We start from the raw sequence: 5,117 nt of genomic DNA on the forward strand, positions 1-5,117 counted from the left end.
TTCATATATAACATGTTCAAATCGGAGTTACGGTTTAAAAGATATGGATGATTTAAAAAAATATTTGTTTGACTTAAATATGATCCACAGATGAATTACCTAAAACGTCAGCGGGTTTTCGAAAAACATAAAATAATGATTCGGGTGTGACTTAAATCCGGACGGCGGGTTGATTTCAAGAAAACACATGGACTTTTGTGTAAAATACGAAAAAACGATTCGTTTTGGCTTAAAACAGGACTGCGAGTTGAATTCTTTGAAATAGAGGGACTTTTCTGAAAAATGCCATGACGGACGAAAGAAACCCAATCTGCTTTATTATTAGGTAAAGACTAGCACAAATGCCCGTGCGTTGCAACGGGTACAAAATAAATAAACTTATTATTAGAAATTTTAAATAAAAACTCAAACAACTTTGAAAGTAGCAAAAATATTATTTGAAGTGTTGAAAAGTGCATTTTCTATGCCATGTTGAAGGACCAATCTCATAATTCACAAAGAAATATTTTCTAATAATTAGTTCATAGTAAAACACATGAAAATCTGTCAATTTTGAACATAAAACAAAAAGGCAATGTGGGTGCAAAGTTGAATGTCGAGCATCACCATAATATTCTGAAGTTGTTGATGTAACATTATGTATCCGGATTTCGCTGAGGAAGACTATCACTATGGCAGCCATCATATTCCTTTGTTTATATAGAAGGCAAAGATAAGAGCAGTATGATGAGAGAGGGGAAAGAAAAGGCTTCCATGACAACGTAATATAATTCAGATTCACCAAAAAGCAACATAATATCACTACATAAGATCATAGTTTGTGACAACACAATCTTTACTTTCTTGGTGCATCTGATCTGCATTCTATAGATCTCAATTACAATTCATGGATAAGAGCAAATTAACTTTCCCGCAAAAAAAGAGAGCAAATTAACCTAACGGTTTTGTGACATATCTGGCCATCAACACAGGTTCCATGATCCACAACTTATGTCTAGAGATGTGCATTAGTTATTTCAGTTTAGAAAAAAAGAAGTATATTGTGAAGAATCAAACTACAGTATTACTTTGTTATTGTTACCTTAATGATGAAGAGTCTGTATCACAATGGGAACACCCACCAGCACAGCAAGGGCATCCATGCACTAAGTGACCATGGGACAACACGAATCATTCAATTTTTTAGTGTATATATATCAGGCTATACTTTTAGGCCTCGTTTGGTAGGAGAGGATCGAGGGGGTTTTGAAGGCAATTTCCTCGCGTGGCCCAGAAACCCCGCAGAACCGTGAGGGCCCATTTGGTACGCGGGTATTCGACGGCCCAACCCCCTCCGACCCCCTCCTACACCCTCCTTTCCACGCGGTACAGAACCCTCGAGGGGGGCCTCGCGGATTTGGGAGGAACGACACCACGCCGCCGCCGCCTGCTCACCACGCCGCCGCTCGATTCCTCCACAACACGCCGTCGAACGACATCTCTACGCCGGCGTACCTCCTCCGCCATACTGGCCTTCTCCTCGGTGGTAAGCCCACGCCTCGTCTCCCCTCCTTTCCCCTCGTCGTCTAGGGTTCTTCAATCCGCCCGGCCATGGTTGCCGCCTCATCTTCCCCGGCGAGCTCGCCAAGCGCGACGTCTCTGGGGGCACCAAAGCCATCACCAAGTTCACCTCCTCTTAGATTGTGTCCCCTGAATCTAGTAGTAGGTTACTGTTGGTTTAGTGATTCACTGTCAACTCTGAATCTTAAGGTGAACTGCAAGTAGTGGTAATGCTTGATGTGAACTGCCGAATTGGTGCCAAACAATCCTTTTGTTTTTGCTTACCAGCACTGAAAGAAGGAAGACAGAAGAACAGTTCACTGTCAGAGAGAGATGCATCATGCCACTTCGCTCCATACCGGCATTTAGTCATAGTGCTTGCCTTTTGGGAGGAGGGAAGGACAAGCTAGTCTTGAGGCTGTCTCACCTGATTTCTGTATGTCTTAGCAGCATATGTGCATATACACAATTTTTCTTGTGTTAGGAAATTCATCCAGCTCCATGTGAAGATACAGTTTTCAGTCGGAAACAATTTTAATGTTCCCTCCGTCCCACAAGACAAGACGTTTTTGTAAGCTAAATATGCTTGCAAAAGCGTCTTATATGTGGGACGGAGGGGGTAATTTTTAACAAGATAGGAGCTACTACCTCCGTCCGGGATTAGAAGTCCGGCGAGCCAGCTTACCCCTTCCGCAATTGTTAGTCCCGTGCATTAAAGTTGATGCATTTTTCTCTCGATTTGTGACGTCTCCAGCGAGATGATTGGGCATGCAGGCAAGAAAGAGAAACACGCCGGTGCATGCAGACTATTCATTGGTGGCACACGAGGCAAGGCAAAGAAAGGCTGCATGCTTTGCCGAGAAAACGAGAGCGCCTTGGTCCTAGAGAACTGGTCGGACGGCCTAGTAATCCCGGACGGAGGTAGTACATGTAAGCCTTATTAATATCTCCACCCATCGGTGTGACACAACTCAAAAATTGTATTCTGCAGTTTTAATAAATGTGTTTTGAAAAACATCATTTGCTTGAAGTAGTAGCTAGCAGTTATATTTCCTTGACTCAATAATAATACAACATTACGCTCCCCTTGTTTATAGAAGGTGTAAATACCTTTGCTGTGTTGCAGATTCTTGAGGTTCCAAGTCTGTCGGAGGAAGGCTCGTCCGTCGTCAAGAGGAACTCGCTGTCAATTCATCTGTAGGACAACATCATTCTCACCCTTGCTTGGTCTGTAAAACATAATTGATTGTGAGCTATGAGAGATTATGTTGCTGTGATGTGATTGATATTGCTGTGATGAGATACTGATTCCAAGTCAAGATGTGAAGAACTGCTGTCACATTTTTATTAGGTGTCATTCACAATTTTATAGCAAGTTTGTCTACCATTTAACCTGTAAAGATTGGATTTTTAATTGTTTTATACCATTTTAACTCAATAGGGCAATCCCTGCCTACCAAACAGTGTTTTATATGGAGGGGATTGTGACGGGAGAGGGATTTCAGGTTTCAAGGGGATGTGAGGGGATTGGGTGGAAGAGGGGGATTCACCAAATCCCCTGAAATCCCCTCCTCCCCAAACCTCTCAAATCCACTCCTACCAAACAAGGCCTTAGTGAAATTGTATGTGCAAAGCACATTTGTTGGACACAAAATATGCTTCGCTGTTGCCAAAGCTGTTTCCGTGCACGTGATGCATTCTAATCATCAGCAAACAGTAGCCACAAATCCATTGCATATGCATGCGAAATCACCAGTAGCCACAAATCCGCCGTTACGTGCATGCCCTGAAAGTCACAACTCACAACCTAGGTTCAACTACAGATCCCTGTACTCATGCATGAACAACATGAGAGGAAACTAACGCGCGCATGTAGGAAGCCAGGAAGGGTATGCCTGATCAGGTGTTCTCCGACGTAGCCACACCTCTCCTGTGCTTGTAGTCGTCCAACGATGTGCACTCTTCGGCATCTCTTGTGCGACGGCCGCCTGCTCCTTGAGAGATGTGGTCGGGGGAACGGTCCTGGAGCGTCTGGCGCCTTGTGCCTCTTGAGGGAATCGTAGTAGTCGCCAGATCGCAGTTTTGTATGGAGGCTTGGCGCAGGTGGGATGTAGCTGGCCCGCTCGTTCTGCATCGGTAGCTGCTGGAACACACCGCACGCCGCAAGCATTTGAGGAGACAGAGGAGAACGTGAGACTGCAGCAACATGGTGGTCAGTTAGCAGACGTGTAACCTCACGGTGGTGTCAACGGCGGCCATGGTGTCGTTGGTGTGAGATCGAACAGCTACTGTATGCACTTGATGATTCCACCTCCTCCTCCCATCTCCCTTCTCTTCCCCATCCGCAGGTCAGTTCCTTCTATCCACCTACCGAGCGGTTTTCGTCCTCGTCTACTCCATCTCAGGAATAATGGTTGGCGGCGGCGGTCGGATCGACCCAGCTCGGGCCGTCCGCTTCGAGCGCTACCACCACGGAGCGCATCGATTCCGAGCGAACTCCATGCCGCACTTACCATAGGTGTTACAACGATCCCGTAAGAGGCAAATAAGGTGGTTCGTGTGAGGAGGAGGATCTTAAGGAAGGAGGGGCGGAGGGGTTGCCATCATATGCGAAGGACGGAAGGAGGATTCCTCCGAGCCCAGAGGATGAGGAGGTGAAGTAGAGTCCCGGCTGAGACTTTTTTCCCTCGGCTCGGTTGTGCCGTTCATGCTGAGGCCCATACGGATAACAAACCCAGCGGCGGACGAATCGTTCTTTTTAAGGTATATGATCCTGGACACAAACATCGACAATATTGTAGAGACAAAATTTAGTACCACCTCGAATATGTTTTAAATTCAAACTGAAAGCGTAAAATTATCGGAAGAAGCGTTTTGTGACGGTGAACCCGACAAAGTCAATCCATGCTTTATTATTAGTAGGAAATATGCCCGTGCGTTGCCACGGGAGAAAAATATATAGCACTTCCTAAAACAAACCTAGTTTAACAATCGTTTCAAACAAAAAATGCTCATACTAATGAACTTAGAATAAATGATCAAGTACCTTATTAAGTTCTAAACAGAAGAAAGCTCTTTGGCATGCAATGTTTGGGAGTTTGTATGTGTATATTTTGGTCTTCTGACTGATGAGTAGTATCTGAAGTTCGCTTTGATTTGCGAGTCATTTCTTTTCTTCTTCTCCCTTAGAGCCCTTTATAGATTCTTGTTGGAATCCTAATACAACATCAAGAACTACTATTGTCGGTCATAAGAAAATAAATAAAAGAATAAAATTAAAGTTACGATTAAAACCATGTTGGGTTAGTGACCGACCTACTATCAATTGCTTTGGTGATGTTCCTATAGTTGAGGTGAGAGCCACCAACTCGCCACAGACCCAGGTTATCTGACCGAATACCTTGCCATTCGTCACACGCGGTCACCTATATCTAGTGAAAACACATTAATTTTTTTATTTATTTTACCTACATGGACACTTATGCTTGCATGCATGTTCAGTAACTGAAGATGTTAGTATTATACAGCGATATTAAATGCAACCAAAAAGAATTTATTCATGTTTAACATAAATTTTG

At 44.0% G+C, this 5,117-nt stretch overlaps 1 long non-coding RNA gene across 1 annotated transcript; it reads left to right on the plus strand.

The window, feature by feature from the left end:
* The first annotated feature begins 1,364 nt into the window (after positions 1-1,364).
* LOC123175921 (uncharacterized) lies at positions 1,365-2,977 on the plus strand. Its single transcript, XR_006488240.1, has 2 exons — positions 1,365-1,525; positions 2,666-2,977. It is a non-coding gene; the product is annotated as an uncharacterized lncRNA (long non-coding RNA).
* Positions 2,978-5,117: the final 2,140 nt, after the last annotated feature.

Source organism: Triticum aestivum, unplaced genomic scaffold, assembly GCF_018294505.1.
Source record: "Triticum aestivum cultivar Chinese Spring unplaced genomic scaffold, IWGSC CS RefSeq v2.1 scaffold187157, whole genome shotgun sequence".
In the NCBI taxonomy this organism is placed as follows: domain Eukaryota; kingdom Viridiplantae; phylum Streptophyta; class Magnoliopsida; order Poales; family Poaceae; genus Triticum; species Triticum aestivum.